Source organism: Caretta caretta, chromosome 8 (assembly GCF_965140235.1).
Source record: "Caretta caretta isolate rCarCar2 chromosome 8, rCarCar1.hap1, whole genome shotgun sequence".
Lineage (NCBI taxonomy): Eukaryota > Metazoa > Chordata > Testudines > Cheloniidae > Caretta > Caretta caretta.
This window is the reverse complement of record NC_134213.1, coordinates 38528389-38547869: the sequence shown is the minus strand read 5'-3', so window position 1 is coordinate 38547869 and position 19481 is coordinate 38528389.

Genomic DNA, 19481 nt, shown 5'->3' with positions numbered 1-19481 from the left:
CAGAGCTGGGAAGGAGGATACTAAAGAAGGAAACTGGAATCATGCTTGCTGGAAGTTCACCCCAATAAACATCGAATTGTTTGCACCTTTGGACTTCGGGTATTGTTGCTCTCTGTTCATGCGAGAAGGACCAGGGAAGTAAGTGGGTGAAGGAATAAGCTCCCTAACACATGCTGCTAATATCTAGTCAATTTCTCCCCCACATAGAAGACCAGCACAAAGCCTACATGTAACTTCAATCCCATTTTTATGGTTTAAATGGGACTTAAGAGAAGCACAGATTTTGTGTTGGCCCCCCGTGCAAGAGTGAATTTCACCTACCAGCAAACATAACCCACAGCATACATCCCACAGCCATCAAAAGATCATCTTAGGATAAAAAATAGAGGCCCAAGTGCACAACCTAAGGGAATGGCACAGGAGCTGTACACCACCTTTACTCACATACACACACACACGGCCTATTCCAGCTCTGTACCACCAGAAGATTCTCCTATTTATAGGGAACCCTCAGCTGGCCACCTAGGCCAGGTTTAAGCATGCTAAGCTGTGCTGGAGTCAGGGCCATCCCTAGGGGGATGCAGAGCCTCACCTCCTCATCCTCTTCCACCCGCTTGTCGCTCACCTCCTCACCTGCCTGCCTGCCTCCCCGCTAGTCTCCTTGCCATCTGTCTGGTGTGAACCTCACACCGCCGTCTACCCAACTGCCTCTCTCCTCCTCACTGTCCACCACCTGCCCACCTGTTGCTCACCTCCTCACCCCACTCACCCATTCGCCTTTTGCCTCACCTCCCTGCCTGCCTCCTTACCTGAATATTGGGACAAATGGCATCCTGATCATACATCAGTTGGGACATGGGACAAAGGGCTAAATATAAGGACAATCCCGATTTTATAGAAGCGCAGGGCTCCCCAAAGCATGGAGCTCGGGGCTGTCGCCTCGATTCGCCCTACCCAAGGGACGGCTCTGGCTGGAGTTGTGAAAAGCAGATTTAATGGTGGCCAGGATCTGGCCCCAAAGGCTATGGTGCCCGATTTTACAGAGCGTCCCCACAGCAATCTCCCAAACTGTTTTAAAAGATTATGAGTGGGGCAGAGTTTAGGACTGGTGTAATAGTTTTCCTTTTCAGGATGGCATTTTATGATTGATTATTTTATTGTTGTTTACTTGGTGTGGGGGAAATTCAATCCCATGTTTGTTAAGCTGAACAAAGGTATACTTTGACTAGCACTTTATAGAATAAATATGAGCTACATCATTCCCTCTAGAATTGGAGGATGCCTTCATGCCTGGGAATCTTACACTCCCTTGTGGAGAGAGGGTCAGCCACCTCTGTAACACTGTTTCCCTCTGTGCCCCCATCCCCAACCTGGCAGAACTCTCTCCACAGGAGGCAGGTTTTTCATTGGGGGAGGGATCAGAGATTGGGTGGACCAAGATGATTAAAAAACTGTCTACTCTCTGGATCTGCAGAATTTACCTAGGACATGGAAACAGAAATACAGCCTATGTAGCCAAAATGGAGTACCTGGCCCCATTGCAGCTTGGAGGAAGAAGAGTTCCTCCAGCACACCTGTGCAGTCAGGGGAACCCCCAGGGACAGGAGTTCATGTAGAGCCACAGGGAGTCTCCACACATGGCTCTGGCCTCCTGCAGAGCCCCCAGGTTTGAGAGTCAGCCTTACAACTCCTTCCATGAATGGAGCGAGAGTAACCCAACCCCCCAACCAAATGATTTGGAGAAATCTCCACAAGGGAACCGTTACAGCTTTTTACATGGAACGGGTGGATTTGGCCCTCAATACTCCAAAATAACTAACAAACGTTCAGTTTCTTATAGCCCCTCTGGTTGCACATTCAGAAATTTAGATCTTTGCATACAATTTTAATACATACCACAGACTCAAATATTTGGGTAGAAAATGAAGTATTTTATAGCTTTCTTCAGTTACTGTTTCAAGTAATAAAACAGGCTGGTCTAGATGAGAATGCAGGCACCATAAAACACATATCAATCCTGAGAGAATTTTTATGAGACCACAATGTAATGGTTGCTGCTTCTCAGCTTTCTTTAGGTCATGTGGTTGTATAGGAAAGGCTGAGCAGAAAAACTAGGGCAGAAAATATTTTGTTTGCTAATTCTCAACAGGCATTTCTGAGCTTAGAAGATTTCACTTCAAATCCTAATAACAAAATCCATCTGCTAAAACTGAATATGTTCTGTCTGGAATTGATTATTTTAAGCATATTACATTAAATACTATGGGCCAAAATCTGCCATCCTTGCTCCTGTTAAGGAGTATCTTACTTCATAAGTAGTCCTGTTGATTTCATTACTCAGGAAGAAAGGTAGCAGAATCTGAACCTATTTGATTAACAGACACTTTCAATTAGTCTGTTGTATATTAACATTTCTTTTAAGGGTCCTGTACCTTTATGATATCCCTGGTTTCCTTTTTTTAAAATATACATGCCAGGTCTTGTTCATTTGTTGTTTATCCCTCTCTCATAATTTATGTTCCTAAACCATTTTGTACCCTTCACTACATCTTTACAATCTCAGCAATGCTTTTCCTTAAATAAGGTTACCAGAACTGCAAATAATTGTATTATAAATATGAACTTTGAAGTAACACCTGATGCCAAAGCAACTTCTGCCAGTTTGTACTTCTTACTTTATACACTTAACTCCAGGAGCAGTTGTGCTTTCTCATTACTTACAAATATTGTACAAGTGGTTTAAGTGCTTTATCCTTAACCACCCCAAGTCTTTTCTATCTAGTTTGTTATTTTACCTATATACATTTAATAGTTTGTTGTTTACTAGTAGGTTTTGGCCACTATAGCTATCTATTTTTAATTCTATACATTAGCCTAACTTCTATACAATGAAGTCCATTGGAAAATTAATACGCAATCTATTCAAATACTTCTGAATGTTTTTAATCTTTCTTTGGTATTTGAACCTCTCCCAAGAATTACTGTCAATATTGAATGTCATATTTTACTAGCTTCTATTCATGTGAGTATGAATCGCTTAAGTGTTGGATTTGTATACAAACCAAACCCAAACAGAATATTCACCTCATTTTAGATTTTAAAAATATTTCATTATTTCTTTCCCTAGCCTATGACTTCTGATTTCATAAGTCAAAGTAATTGACATAATAACAAAACATTCCATTAAACCTAGACTATGTCCAGTACTTTACCTACCAGTAAAGTAATGAGGTCAAAGATTTCAGGCACATTTGCCAGCTATACTATGAATCCATATTGCTTAGGTTTGTGATTAACCAACTTTTTTAGTACCCAAACTCTATATGGCACGTATTGATTATAACCACAAACAAACAATGATTTTGTGAGCAAGATTTTGCAATAACATAGGATTTATCTTCCAACAATAAACAGAAATACCAGAGCAGGGCATGCTAGCTTCAGAGAGCTCCACAGAGATATTGATAACCCCTGCATCTGATGAAACCAGAAAACTTGGATTTCATTACAGTTTTGTCCTCATCATTCCTACAGACGTGCAATGTAGCAGTGACTATTTTATGGGCGGCTCCCTGATTATATTTTCCTTTTTTAATTTGAATTTTTACTGTGCTTTGCTGATTAGCAAAAAATTGAGAGGTAAATGAAGGGAATATAGAGTAAAAGTTGGCTGAGTGGTCCATTAGTTACAAAACCTGTTTACAGACTGTAGATTCAGCCCCTCCCCATGCTAACCACCAAAGCCTGAAACCCCTGGGAAGATGCAGTTCAGGAGGACCCTTAGAATCAGCAACTCTCTGCCTGGGCCCTCATAAGCCACAGAAGAGTGGAGAAAGGCAGAAATGTCAGGGTTTGGGGAGACGTAAGAGGAGTCACAGTCTTTGGTTCTGCTGTAGTGCTTATAGTCTATAGTAACTGCCATTATATAAATACCTTAGAAAGCCCTCTGCCTTAGTACCTTTATCATGGGAAATCTATAGGCTCTTGCCTGGAATTACAGAAAGCCTAGTCATGCTTGACCTGTCCACAGATTTCTATAAGGTAGATATGCTGTCTAGAAGGGACTACATTTCATAAACATTTTAAGAATAACTGGTATTTTACATACTTTATGGAGGATGTAAATTACATATTTACATTAACTCATGAAGCAATCTGTATCAGTGATCAAAAAGATATAGCTTCTTAACTGGAAAACACATAAGGTGTGATTTTCAGAGATTTCAACCTCACTTCTTTTTATATAGACTGTCATAAATATAAAGGGAAGGGTAAACCCCTTTAAAATCCCTCCTGGCCAGAGGAAAAATCCTCTCACCTGTAAAGGGTTAAGAAGCTAAAGGTAACCTCGCTGGCACCTGACCAAAATGACCAATGAGGAGACAAGATACTTTCAAAAGCTGGGAGGAGGGAGAGGAACAAAGGGTTTGTGTCTGTCTGTATGCTGCTTTTGCCGGGGATAGAACAGGAATGGAGTCTTAGAACTTTTAGTAAGTAATCTAGCTAGGTATGTGTTAGATTATGATTTCTTTAAATGGCTGAGAAAAGAGTTGTGCTGAATAGAATGACTATTCCTGTCTGTCTGTCTTTTTTGTAACTTAAGGTTTTGCCTAGAGGGATTCTCTGTGTTTTGAATCTAATTACCCTGTAAGGTATCTACCATCCTGATTTTACAGAGGTGATTCCTTTACTTCTATTAAAAGTCTTCTTGTAAGAAAACTGAATGCTTTTTCATTGTTCTAAGATCCAAGGGTTTGGGTCTGTGGTCACCTATGCAAATTGGTGAGGATTTTTACCAAACCTTCCCCAGGAAGTGGGGTGCAAGGGTTGGGAGGATTTTGGGGGGGAAAGACGTGTCCAAACTACGTTTCCCAGTAAACCCAGTTAAAGTTTGGTGGTGGCAGTGGAAATCCAGGGGCAAAGAATAAAATTAATTTGTACCTTGGGGAAGTTTTAACGTAAGCTGGTGAAAGTAACTTAGGAGGTTTTCATGCAGGTCCCTTCATCTGTACCCTAAAGTTCAGAGTGGGGAAGGAACCTTGACATAGGCATAAATACTTGTGCATGCACTTTTTAAGATGCAATACCCCTGCATGCACAAGTTTAACACCTGGACATGCAGGTGACAGAATCAATCACAGGTGTTAGTGTTTGCACCAGCAAAGTTGTCTTTAGATGAAATGAGGACACTTTTAGAATCAGGCCCAGAGACTTGGGGAATTTTGGATATTTTGTGTATACTTGGGAGAGGTTTTGGTATTTGCTAATATTTGTGATAGAGTCTGTAATATCTTGGAGATAATTTCGGAGAGTATTGCATAAATTCATATATACTCCAGGAGATAATCATATATAGCTTTCCATATTCTTTGGGGAGTGGAGTGTTTATTCTAGGCAGAGCAGGTAGCAATGCTTATAGTTAAGTTTGCCCGATGATTTCTATGGCAAGACACTGTTTCAATTGTTCATAACTTTGTCTGCAAGAAGAGTTGTTTGGCCATTTCCATGCCAGATGTCTGGCTCAGACTCAATTTTATTTTTTTAAACTTTCAGCTAAAATGGCCCAATCATTTCTGAGAACGATTTTAGGGAAGATACGTTGTTTTGTTCATGTTAAAAAACTTTTGTATAATTGTTTTATTGAAAAGCTGGCAATCCATGCTCTGGAACAGGTACTTGAAATTTGGCTGGGGAGCTGCTCTGATTTCAGAGATGTGCCTTTTGCTGTCTATGAAAATGTGTTCATATCTGGCCAATTTATAAGCCTCTGAAAAAGTCCCAGTTCATGCATCTTCAGAGTATTTAGCTGCAGAATTCTTACCAAGATTCTACTGAAGAGTCTGTCTGTATTGAGTATTCTGCATCAGGGCCGGCCCTACCTTTTTTGCCACCCCAAGCAGTGAAGCAAAAAAAAAAAAAAAAACCTGCCGCAGCAGTGTCGCCAAAGCAGAGAAAATAAAAAAGCTGCCGCAGAAGTGCTGCAGAAGGAGAAGAAGAAGAAGCAGCAGCCTGAGTGCCGCCCCAAGAACAGCTGGAGTGCCGCCCCTTCAGATTTGCTGCCCTAGGCACCTGCTTCCCTAGCTGGTGCCTAAAGCTGGCCCTGTTCTGCATCACTTCACAGCTCCAACATGCCAAGCAGACCGCATGCACCTTCCCCACAGAGCAACTGTGTATGGTCCACCACAGGACTTTCCCTGCAATTCTCCTCCTATCTGTTGGGGGCCACTGTGGTACTGGAACTGAGAGCAGAGAGACAGTCTCCTGTGCTTCCTCTAGCTGCTGGCCATGAAGTGTGGAGGAAGTGGAAGCACCCTGATTTGCCGGGGGGGGGGGGAGGCAGGGGCGAAGAGGGCAGTGAGGAATGTGGGAGGAACAATAGGAGCCTTTGAGCCTGGTTAGGAGCAGAAGCCAGCAGGAGGAAATGGAAGAGAGAGGCGAAGATGATGGGGATAGAGGATGACAGTAATAAAATGGGGGAGAGGGCAGGAGTAGAGGGGATGGGGAATGAGAAGGAGCCATGGATGTGGGAGGATAGGAATGGGGGAAAGGGCAGGAGCCATGAAGGGAAAAGGATAGGACCTGGGGGTGGGGGAATAAGCAGGAGCAAGGGACACAGGCACAAAGAGAGAAGGGGCAGGAGTCAGGGAGCTAGGAGGACAACGGCAGGAGTTGGGTGAGGGAGACAGCAGCAGAAGGGGACAGAGACAGCAGGTGGGGAGGATAGAGGCAGAAGAGCACAGGCAGGCAACCCTAATTCTGGCATTCCCTAACTGTTCAGTGCTTGATTTTCCAACCTTAACAGTCTTCTAACATTTTTGTAAATACCATATATACATGGCCATGTATTGTGACCAAAGAGTTTTTAGTTCATTTTAGTGCTCCATTCAAGAATTCTGGCATGTAAGCCATCTGGGTTTGGTTCTCCGCCAAAAGATAGTATTTCTGACTTCCCCCACCCCCCAGCACTGGTGAAATGTAAAAGCTTTTAAGCATTTCTACCATAGAATCATAGAATATCAGGGTTGGAAGTCAGGAGGTCATCTAGTCCAACCCCCTGCTCAAAGCAGGACCAATCCCCAATTAAATCATCCCAGCAGGGCTTTGTCAAGCCTGACCTTAAAAACTTCTAAGGAAGGAGATTCTACCACCTCCCTAGGTAACGCATTCCAGTGTTTCACCACCCTCCTAGTGAAAAAGTTTTTCTAATATCCAACCTAAACCTCCCCCACTGCAACTTGAGACCATTACTCCTTGTCCTGTCCGCAATTTGAGACCATTACTCCTTGTCCTGTCCTTGCCCTAATCATTCCCACACAAAATGTCTCAGACTCTCAGAAGTTATTCTCTACTTCTGGATAAATATAGAAGGAAATAAATTACTGGGTTTTAGAACTATCAAAGCTTTTGTCACGAAGTTTCCACCCTGCCTTCTGTCTATTTTCTGCACCCTAACGGAGCCATCCTGTTGCTAAGAAACTATGTGTATCATTTATCCTTCTGTCTTTGATATTTGTAGTTTCCTTAATTTCTTTGTTCCTAATTTGTTATATTCCTTTAAACACATCTTCAGTGACATTTTTGCATCATCTTCCTTCTTGAAGTTTTCTAGGCCCAGTTTTAAAAAACATAATGCCAATAGAGAATTTGGCCAAACTCCACTGAGTTGTAGTTAGCCCAAAATATTTATGGGCCTCTAAAATTGTGATTGAAATTTTACTCATGCAATAAACTGCTGGTAAAAACTCTATTTGTGCAACCAAATCAGACAGATATTTAATTTGTGGATGCACACAAATGGGGAGAGGGTCAATCACACATTTAACTGCCTGCATAAAATTGAAACTAAAATCTGAGTTGAGACTATCTGAAATGTTGACCTGACCATGTATAGTTAATATACTTGTGTATCGTCTATAAAAATAGACAAAAACATGCATTGAAAGATGTGCAAAGTCAAGCAGTCAAAAGTTAGGAAATGCCAGAATTAAGGCTGCCTATGCAACCTTAATTTGCCCCTGTGACAGGCAACACTCACTTCTCGAGTACCTCCTGCTGCTGTATGTGGTACTGCAGGACTTTTCCTGTTCCTGGCACCCCCTGCAGGTTGCCCTCCTCACTTGATGGGTCTTCACTGGCTCAGCCCTCCAACTAAGTCACACAATCACAAGTGAACCCCCCCTTCCAGGGTAGCAAAGAGTTCACCAAACTGCTCACCCTCACCAGGATCTTCAGACCCACCTCTGGGCCCTTTAAATCCAGCCCTTTGCTCAGGCTTCTAAAGGAGCTTTGTCCCCTCCTCAGGGCTTAGACCACTTAGCCAGTGGGGAACCCAGGCCCACCCACTACTCCAGGTCCCAAGCCAGGGACCTTATAAGCAGCAACCACATACTGCTTCCTTTCATTGGTTGCTGCTACATTCCTGGATCCTTCCCACCTGGTATCTTCACCTCTGTCCATTACTTTAGGGCTATAGCTCTTGGTCCTCTTGCTTTTAGATTTTACAAATGCAACCCATAAAGCTCCTTTGGCCAGAGCAGACCAACCTTCCTTACCCCTCTGGCCCTATTCAGGAACTGATGTGTTCAGGAGGGCCTGCAGGTCCTTTTATATGTGCCTGCGGGGCTCTGATTGGCTGCTTCCAGAAGGCCTCTCTAGGCAGGCCCGGAGAACCCACTTCCGCTGCTCCTTTCTGGAGTGAGGAATAATAGGACCACAAGGCCTCCAGGAGGGGGCTTCAAAAGGCCTGATATACCCCATCACAGGCCCCCTTTCGCATATGATACAGTCTTAACTATATGATCGCATACAATTTTTTCCGAGGGACCCCTGCCTCATACAGTGGACAGGATGGACTGTGGTCACTGAATGAACAACAATTCAATATTTTCTTTTCTCCTCATGGTCCATGATTTATTTACTGCATCCTGTTTAAACCTGAAGAAAGAATTATTAATTTCCTCATTGGCTTTTCTATGGTACTTATCACTATAGAAGCTGAGTGTTTACAAACATTAATTTATATATTTTTATTATACCTCTTTGAGATGAGGAGACATTTTTATCCCCATTTTACAGATGGGAAGATGATGTACACAGATTAGAGTAAGAAGTATCCACTAATTTTGGGTCCCCAATCTGAGATTGCTTAAGGCCTGATTTTTCAGAGTACATAACATTACATAGCAATTTTTATGTTCAAAGCACAGTTCCCATTGACTTCAGATGCAGCTGTTCAGCACGTCTACAATGTTCAGCACTTCTACAAATCAGACCCAGGGTCACAAATTGGGCACCATAAAATGAGGAACACACGATTGACCACCTGTAGGAAGTTTGGTGTAAGGCCTGGTCTACACTACAGAGTTAGGTTGATGCAAGGCACTTACATCTACCCAACTATGGAAGTGTCTACACTTAAATTTTGCTCCTGCCGATGTACCTGCCCTGCCATCTTAATAACTCCACCTCCATGAGTGCCATAGAGCCAAGGTCGATGTAGTTTGGTTGACACAGTGTCAGTGTAGACATTGCATTCCTTGTGTCGACAGTTACTGGCTTTCAGAAGCCTTCCCACAATGCCCCAGACTGACAGTACAATCGATACAAGAACTCCTGATGAGGATGCACACCACCAACACAAGGAGCAAAGTGTAGACACACACAAGAGACATAATTACTGAAGCAGCTGTATGCCAACGTAAATTAGGTCAACTTAATTGTATAGTTTTCAGAGTAGCAGCCGTGTTAGTCTGTTTTCGCAAAAAGAAAAGGAGTACTTGTGGCACTTTAGAGACTAACAAATTTATTTGAGCAAAAGCTTTCGTGAGCTACAGCTCACTTCATCGGATCCGATGAAGTGAGCTGTAGCTCACAAAAGCTTATGCTCAAATAAATTTGTTAGTCTCTAAGGTGCCACAAGTACTCCTTTTCTTAATTGTATAGTGTAGACATGGCTTAAAGTGACTTGCCTGACACCACACAGAAGCTCCCTGGCAGACAGGTAGGGATAGAATCCAGGGCTTCATTCAACTACCTTAATCTCAAGACCATCTTTTCTCTTCCTGCAATGCCTGGGCTCACTCACTACACACCTTCCAACTTCTGCAACAAATGAAGGAATCCTACAGCAACAGTCTCCTTACCAAACAATCCTGACACATTCAGAGCAGTCCTGTGGAAAAAATAGTATATGATCATATAATCAAAGATTGTATCATGATATATATGCACAATGGAAACCTAATATAAATATACGTATATTTTATATAAAAATATATGCACAGGCAACCTAATTCTAGCACTTCCTATCTTTTGAGTGTTTGTCTTTGCAACATTAACAATGTTCCTTTAATGTTTTTTTGTATGTAATTTCCTGGGTATTTAAAAAGGCAAACTGAAAAAAAACAGAAATTCTATCATGTAGCATCATGTTGACACACATGGGCCATCAGCAATGTTAGACCCTTTAGATCCACTGCACAGACTTCTGCCATTTGAGCTAACAGAGTAAATGATAGTTTTCAGAGTAGCAGCCGTGTTAGTCTGTATTCGCAAAAAGAAAAGGAGTACTTGTGGCACCTTAGAGACTAACAAATTTATTTGAGCAAAAGCTTTCGTGAGCTACAGCTCACTTCATCGGATCCGATGAAGGGGGACTGAGTCATCTATCTGCCGCCCTGACCGGGTAAACCGAGAAGTCTGCTGTTTGCCGGGGGCTAAGATTCGCGATGTGACGGAGAGACTGCCGAGACTCATCAAGCCCTCGGATCGCTACCCCTTCCTGCTTCTCCACGTGGGCACCAATGATACTGCCAAGAATGACCTTGAGCGGATCACTGCGGACTATGTGGCTCTAGGAAGAAGGATAAAGGAGTTGGAGGTGCAAGTGGTGTTCTCGTCCATCCTCCCCGTGGAAGGAAAAGGCCTAGGTAGGGAGCGTCGAATCGTGGAAGTCAACGAATGGCTACGCAGGTGGTGTCGGAGAGAAGGCTTTGGATTCTTCGACCATGGGATGGTGTTCCAAGAAGGAGTGCTAGGCAGAGACGGGCTCCACTTAACGAAGAGAGGGAAGGGCATCTTCGCGAGCAGGCTGGCTAACCTAGTGAGGAGGGCTTTAAACTAGGTTCACCGGGGGAAGGAGACCAAAGCCCTGAGGTAAGTGGGAAAGCGGGATACCGGGAGGAAGCACAGGCAGGAATGTCTGTGAGGGGAGGGCTCCTGCCTCATACTGGGAATGAGGGGCGATCAACAGGTTATCTCAAGTGCTTATATACAAATGCACAAAGCCTTGGAAACAAGCAGGGAGAACTGGAGGTCCTGGTGATGTCAAGGAACTATGACGTGATTGGAATAACAGAGACTTGGTGGGATAACTCACATGACTGGAGTACTGTCATGGATGGTTATAAACTGTTCAGGAAGGACAGGCAGGGCAGAAAAGGTGGGGGAGTAGCACTGTATGTAAGGGAGCAGTATGACTGCTCAGAGCTCCGGTACGAAACTGCAGAAAAACCTGAGTGTCTCTGGATTAAGTTTAGAAGTGTGTGCAACAAGAGTGATGTAGTGGTGGGAGTCTGCTATAGACCACCGGACCAGGGGGATGAGGTAGATGAGGCTTTCTTCCGGCAGCTCACGGAAGCTACTGGATCGCATGCCCTGATTCTCATGGGTGACTTTAATTTTCCTGATATCTGCTGGGAGAGCAATACAGCGGTGCATAGACAATCCAGGAAGTTTTTGGAAAGCGTAGGGGACAATTTCCTGGCGCAAGTGCTCGAGGAGCCAACTAGGGGGGGCGCTTTTCTTGACCTGCTGCTCACAAACCGGGTAGAATTAGTGGGGGAAGCAAAAGTGGATGGGAATCTGGGAGGCAGTGACCATGAGTTGGTTGAGTTCAGGATCCTGACACAGGGAAGAAAGGTAAGCAGCACGATACGGACCCTGGACTTCAGGAAAGCAGACTTCGACTCCCTCAGGGAACGGATGGCCAGGATCCCCTGGGGGACTAACTTGAAGGGGAAAGGAGTCCAGGAGAGCTGGCTGTATTTCAAGGAATCCCTGTTGAGGTTACAGGGACAAACCATCCCGATGAGTCGAAAGAATAGTAAATATGGCAGGCGACCAGCTTGGCTTAATGGTGAAATCTTAGCGGATCTTAAACATAAAAAAGAAGCTTACAAGAAGTGGAAGGTTGGACATATGACCAGGGAAGAGTATAAAAATATTGCTAGGGCATGTAGGAATGTTATCAGGAGGGCCAAATCGCACCTGGAGCTGCAGCTAGCCAGAGATGTCAAGAGTAACAAGAAGGGTTTCTTCAGGTATGTTGGCAACAAGAAGAAAGCCAAGGAAAGTGTGGGCCCCTTACTGAATGAGGGAGGCAAACTAGTGACAGAGGATGTGGAAAAAGCTAATGTACTCAATGCTTTTTTTGCCTCTGTTTTCACTAACAAGGTCAGCTCCCAGACTGCTACGCTGGGCATCACAAAATGGGGAAGAGATTGCCAGCCCTCTGTGGAGATAGAGGTGGTTAGGGACTTTTTAGAAAAGCTGGACGTGCACAAGTCCATGGGGCCGGACGAGTTGCATCCGAGAGTGCTGAAGGAACTGGCGGCTGTGATTGCAGAGCCATTGGCCATTATCTTTGAAAACTCGTGGCGAACCAGGGAAGTCCCGGATGACTGGAAAAAGGCTAATGTAGTGCCAATCTTTAAAAAAGGGAAGAAGGAGGATCCTGGGAACTACAGGCCAGTCAGCCTCACTTCAGTCCCTGGAAAAATCATGGAGCAGGTCCTCAAAGAATCAATCCTGAAGCACTTGCATGAGAGGAAAGTGATCAGGAACAGCCAGCATGGATTCACCAAGGGAAGGTCATGCCTGACTAATCTAATCGCCTTCTATGATGAGATTACTGGTTCTGTGGATGAAGGGAAAGCAGTGGATGTATTGTTTCTTGACTTTAGCAAAGCTTTTGACACGGTCTCCCACAGTATTCTTGTCAGCAAGTTAAGGAAGTATGGGCTGGATGAATGCACTACAAGGTGGGTAGAAAGCTGGCTAGATTGTCGGGCTCAACGGGTAGTGATCAATGGCTCCATGTCTAGTTGGCAGCCGGTATCAAGTGGAGTGCCCCAAGGGTCGGTCCTGGGGCCGGTTTTGTTCAATATCTTCATAAATGATCTGGAGGATGGTGTGGATTGCACTCTCAGCAAATTTGCGGATGATACTAAACTGCGAGGAGTGGTAGATACGCTGGAGGGGAGGGATAGGATACAGAAGGACCTAGACAAATTGGAGGATTGGGCCAAAAGAAATCTGATGAGGTTCAATAAGGATAAGTGCAGGGTCCTGCACTTAGGACGGAAGAACCCAATGCACAGCTACAGACTAGGGACCGAATGGCTAGGCAGCAGTTCTGCGGAAAAGGACCTAGGGGTGACAGTGGACGAGAAGCTGGATATGAGTCAGCAGTGTGCCCTTGTTGCCAAGAAGGCCAATGGCATTTTGGGATGTATAAGTAGGGGCATAGCGAGCAGATCGAGGGACGTGATCGTTCCCCTCTATTCGACATTGGTGAGGCCTCATCTGGAGTACTGTGTCCAGTTTTGGGCCCCACACTTCAAGAAGGATGTGGATAAATTGGAGAGAGTCCAGCGAAGGGCAACAAAAATGATTAGGGGTCTGGAACACATGAGTTATGAGGAGAGGCTGAGGGAGCTGGGATTGTTTAGCCTGCAGAAGAGAAGAATGAGGGGGGATTTGATAGCTGTTTTCAACTACCTGAAAGGGGGTTCCAAAGAGGATGGCTCTAGACTGTTCTCAATGGTAGCAGATGACAGAACGAGGAGTAATGGTCTCAAGCTGCAGTGGGGGAGGTTTAGATTGGATATTAGGAAAAACTTTTTCACTATGAGGGTGGTGAAACACTGGAATGCGTTACCTAGGGAGGTGGTAGAATCTCCTTCCTTAGAGGTTTTTAAGGTCAGGCTTGACAAAGCCCTGGCTGGGATGATTTAACTGGGAATTGGTCCTGCTTTGAGCAGGGGGTTGGACTAGATGACCTTCTGGGGTCCCTTCCAACCCTTATATTCTATGATTCTATGATAGCAGTTGGTTTCAATCAACATAGCTCTATTGACTTCATTGGAACGACACTAATTTACACCATCTGAGAATCAAACCTGGGACATGTAACACTGGTGTTCCACTGAGTTTACTACCTAATCTAGGCAATAACAGTGTGGATCTCTCCGAACAGCCAGACTTTGTCCTACATCTTTCCACATTCACACCATACTTTTATTTTATTTAGTTTTAGAGTTTTAAAAATGTGTAATTGATTATTACTGTTCTCCTTTGCAGTAAGCTAATAAAAATAATTACATGTACTTTATATTTATTTTCAAAATACTAGGTCCAGTTGACGTGTATCAGCTAAAATCTAAAGCTCAACTCAGCTGTAAACGAAAACACCCTGCCTTCATTCCCTCAGCAAAAGCAGAGCAGTATCCATAATCAACGGGTAGTTATCAATGGCTCCATGTCTAGTTGGCAGCCGGTATCAAGTGGAGTGCCCCAAGGGTCGGTCCTGGGGCCGGTTTTGTTCAATATCTTCATAAATGATCTGGAGGATGGTGTGGATTGCACTCTCAGCAAATTTGCAGATGATACTAAACTGGGAGGAGTGGTAGATACGCTGGAGGGGAGGGATAGGATACAGAAGGACCTAGACAAATTGGAGGATTGGGCCAAAAGAAATCTGATGAGGTTCAATAAGGATAAGTGCAGGGTCCTGCACTTAGGACGGAAGAACCCAATGCACAGCTACAGACTAGGGACCGAATGGCTAGGCAGCAGTTCTGCGGAAAAGGACCTAGGGGTGACAGTGGACGAGAAGCTGGATATGAGTCAGCAGTGTGCCCTTGTTGCCAAGAAGGCCAATGGCATTTTGGGATGCATAAGTAGGGGCATAGCGAGCAGATCGAGGGACGTGATCGTTCCCCTCTATTCGACATTGGTGAGGCCTCATCTGGAGTACTGTGTCCAGTTTTGGGCCCCACACTTCAAGAAGGATGTGGATAAATTGGAGAGAGTCCAGCGAAGGGCAACAAAAATGATTAGGGGTCTAGAACACATGACTTATGAGGAGAGGCTGAGGGAGCTGGGATTGTTTAGCCTGCAGAAGAGAAGAATGAGGGGGGATTTGATAGCTGCTTTCAACTACCTGAAAGGGGGTTCCAAAGAGGATGGCTCTAGACTGTTCTCAATGGTAGCAGATGACAGAACGAGGAGTAATGGTCTCAAGCTGCAGTGGGGGAGGTTTAGATTGGATATTAGGAAAAACTTTTTCACTAAGAGGGTGGTGAAACACTGGAATGCGTTACCTAGGGAGGTGGTAGAATCTCCTTCCTTAGAGGTTTTTAAGGTCAGGCTTGACAAAGCCCTGGCTGGGATGATTTAACTGGGAATTGGTCCTGCTTCGAGCAGGGGGTTGGACTAGATGACCTTCTGGGGTCCCTTCCAACCCTTATATTCTATGATTCTATGATCCTTGCCATACCCAGGATGAAAATTGACTGAAGGGGTCCAGAAAATCTGAGAACTCCACCACTATAGGTGCCAACTCCATGGATGCTCCAGGGCTCTAGCACCATGGAAAAAAATAGGGGGTGCTCAGCACCCACCAGCCACAGTGGTTCTGGGGTCCCAGGGCTGGCTGCTGATCAGCTGTTCAGCAGGCACCAGGGCAGCCAGCGGCTGGTGGGAGGCACTCAGGGGAGGTGGAGAGGAGTGAGCAGCAGGTATGGGGGGGGTCCTCGGGGGAGGGGAGGGGCGGGAAAAGGTGGGGTGGAGACGGGGCCTTGGGACAGAGCAAGGGTGGAGCACCCACCTGGAAAAAAAAAAATCAACACCTGTGTCCACCACTCCTTCTCAATAACCTCAGTATCATCTTCCAACCAGGCTTCCATTCCATCTATACTATGATACTTTGTCTATGCAAGCTTTCATTTCTTTGCTAAACTTCTTACCACAAATTCACAGCTATGTCTGGCTTCTACTGGGCACACCTTGGTGGAGGTACAATACAGGAGGAAATTTTCCAGGATTTTTCTTTTTTCCAGTACTGTTGTTGGAATGTCCCTTATGAATCCTTTCATTTTAGTACTAAGCAGTCTTATAACCACCTCATTCATTCCTATTGCGCACAACTAATTTGTTATCACCAAGCCTGAAACAGACATCCAGCATGGAAAATTTCATCCCAAACGGTTAAAGTTCAGCAAATCAAAAGCAACTAAAAACAGGAATGGGACATACTGGGCAACCTTAATACTAGGCAGTGTTATGAGTCCCACCTGTGACACTGACAAACCTTCTCATTCTTTTAATTAGAATTGGTAAAAATTATTATTACTACTTTATATGGGAACACAGATCTTTTAACCAGCAACATAGAAGACTGAAAGTAATGAGTTCCAGCAATCTCCATTCATCCCAATCATAAAAACTTTACTATGTGGGATACACCTACCTAATTCCAACAGATAATCCCAGCAAAGTGTTCCAGAAAAAGGAGAACATTCCCTGAATTCCCCACCTTTATGCTTCAGTCACATTCTACTCTTCAAAAATTGGTATTTTTTTTTCTGTTCTATAGCCCCACTACATTAGTATCCTTAGCACACCAAAAGGGGGCATACACCTGGGGGTAAAAGGAAATGGTGAAGAAAAATCCTTTTCTAATTTCTAGATATTAAACCTACCAAATCAACAATCTAAAATTGCAATAACCCTAAACAGGAAACATTTAAAAACCCTATAAATACAATCACATCCTTATTTCATGTCTACATGCTTCTAACTATAATATGCAGAGACAGTGCAAATCTCATTAAGCTGTTCAGCACCTCTTACAGCCAGATCTCTTAATGCAGAAATCAGCTCTGAAAATAGTGGCGTCCCACATACCTTCATATTACACCATCATATATAATATCCCAAGTCTTTTAATAAATAATAATAATAATAGTAAATAAATACAATTTTAGAGTTCAGAGTAACAGCCGTGTTAGTCTGTCTTTGCAAAAAGAAAAGGAGTACTTGTGGCACCTTAGAGACTAACCAATTTATTTGAGCATGAGCTTTCGTGAGCTACAGCTCACTTCATCGGATGCATACCATGGAAATTGCAGTAGACATTATATACACACAGAGACCAAGAAACAATACCCCCTCCCACCCCACTGTCCAGCTGATAATAGCTTATCTAAAGTGATCATCAAGTTGGGCCATTTCCAGCACAAATCCAGGTTTTCTCACCCCCCCCCATCCCCCCACACACAAAAACTCACTCTCCTGCTGCTAATAGCCCATCAAAAGTGACCACTCTCTTCACAATGTGTATGATAATCAAGGTGGGCCATTTCCTGCACAAATCCAGGTTCTCTCACCCCCCTCCAAAAACCACACACACAAACTCACTCTCCTGCTGGTAATAGCTTATCCAAAGTGACCACTCTCCCTACAATGTGCATGATAATCAAGGTGGGCCATTTCCAGCATAAATCCAGGTTTTCTCACCCCCACCCCCATACACACACAAACTCACTCTCCTGCTGGTAATAGCTCATCCAAAGTGACCACTCTCCCTACAATGTGCATGGTAATCAAGGTGGGTCATTATCAAATAATAATCAAATAAATAAATAAATAATCAAATGACTGCATACAAACGTTATTTAAACTTTATTTATTTAATGCATCTAAAGGTAGAACTTAAATGTTTAACTTTAATTCCAATACAAAAAAATAAGAACAGAATTGTTCTTTACTAATAAGATGATCCTGTGATTTTTCTATGCATATAAATCACACCTAAATCAATACGACTTCTGAGTATGGATCAATTTTCCAGAATTACTGCAAATCTTGAAGCCCAAGGTCTAATACCGTATCAGATCACAGGAAAATTTATAGTACAGTATGTCTTTACCTTGGTAAGGCCTGATTTTATTCTAAATCTCTTCAAATACATAAAGCAATCAAATTATTGTGTATTACTTTTAGAATTAGCATCATTTGAATAGACTGCAATACTGTAAAAATTCTAGCTCAATGGGAACATGGAAGTTAACTGTGTCAGTCAGTCACCCTAGTACAATTATCTGTAGTACTATCGCTCCTTTGCACTTATATACCTTTTTCCATTGAAGCAAGTGACTTTAAAACATGAAGTTGTTCTTGCAGCAATCCTGCGGGTTAGGGAAGTTCCAGAAAACTTTTGATAACTCTCCATTAAACTAATTCTAAGGGGGGTGGTTTTGCAAATCCTAAAACTGAATTGTCAGTTATGTTTCCAGTCCAAGCTCACCAAATGCAGAATATCCAAAATATTCTCTTGATGCTCCTAACTGCTATTTTTTTTGGACCACACAAGTTCTTACCCAAAGCTTTTGAAAATTCTGGGTTTTGTGAAATTCATTGATCGTATTCCTTCATTGCTTGGTGGTAGATCTCTGAAATGAGTGACCATTTATCAGCACAGTAATCAGTAAGAGGACTTTAAATCTACTACCACTTTTATAATAAAACTAGTGGGGTAACTGTGAATAAACCAAACAATGACAAACATTTAAACCTGTAGCTGTCATAGTTATGCAGGTCAGGATTTTAATGAAGAATTAGAGAGATTCAGAGAAAGGCAATAAGAATGATTAGGGACATGGAAAAATCTTTCATATGATGAGTGATTGAAAAGAATGGAATTGTTTACCTTAGATGAATGAAAGACGTGATATAAGAATATTAAAATGGAATGATCTAGAAGGTAGATATGGTGGTTCTGTTCTCCTTGTGTCATAACACAAGAACAAGGATATATTAAACTCAATTAAAAGGTAGAAATTCAAAACTCATAAAAGGAAATACATAATGTGTGAAAAAGTAATTAGACTATGGAACTCATTGTCAAAGGAAGTCACTGAGGCCAGGAATTTAGCAAAATTGAAAAACGGACTGACATATTATATGGGTAACAGAAATATCCTATGTTATCATACTTAATGACGACAACAATTTTGGAAATATTAAACATATTTCAGGGCTGTAGCCAATCTGTAACTATTAATGTTTGCCTACCCAGAAAAAAAAAAAGTGGCAGTGAGACTCTGAGCACAGGTCAACTGACTGGGGTGGAGGGGCTCAGACTGCTGGACTAAATATAGCAGTGCAGACTTTGGGGCTGAGGCTGAAGCCTGGAGTCTGAGATCCTCCTTCTCCAAGGATTTCGGGACCAGAGCTCCAGCCTCAGCAGGAATGTCTACACTGCTATTTTTAGCCTCCAGTACAAGCCCAAGTCAGTTGACCCAGACTAGCTGCCGCAGGGGCATTGCTGTGTAGATGTACCCTTAGAGACCAGGATGAGACCTAATGTGGGGGGGAAGGTTATTCCATATCTGTCTTCGGTGGGGCTCTTACACCTT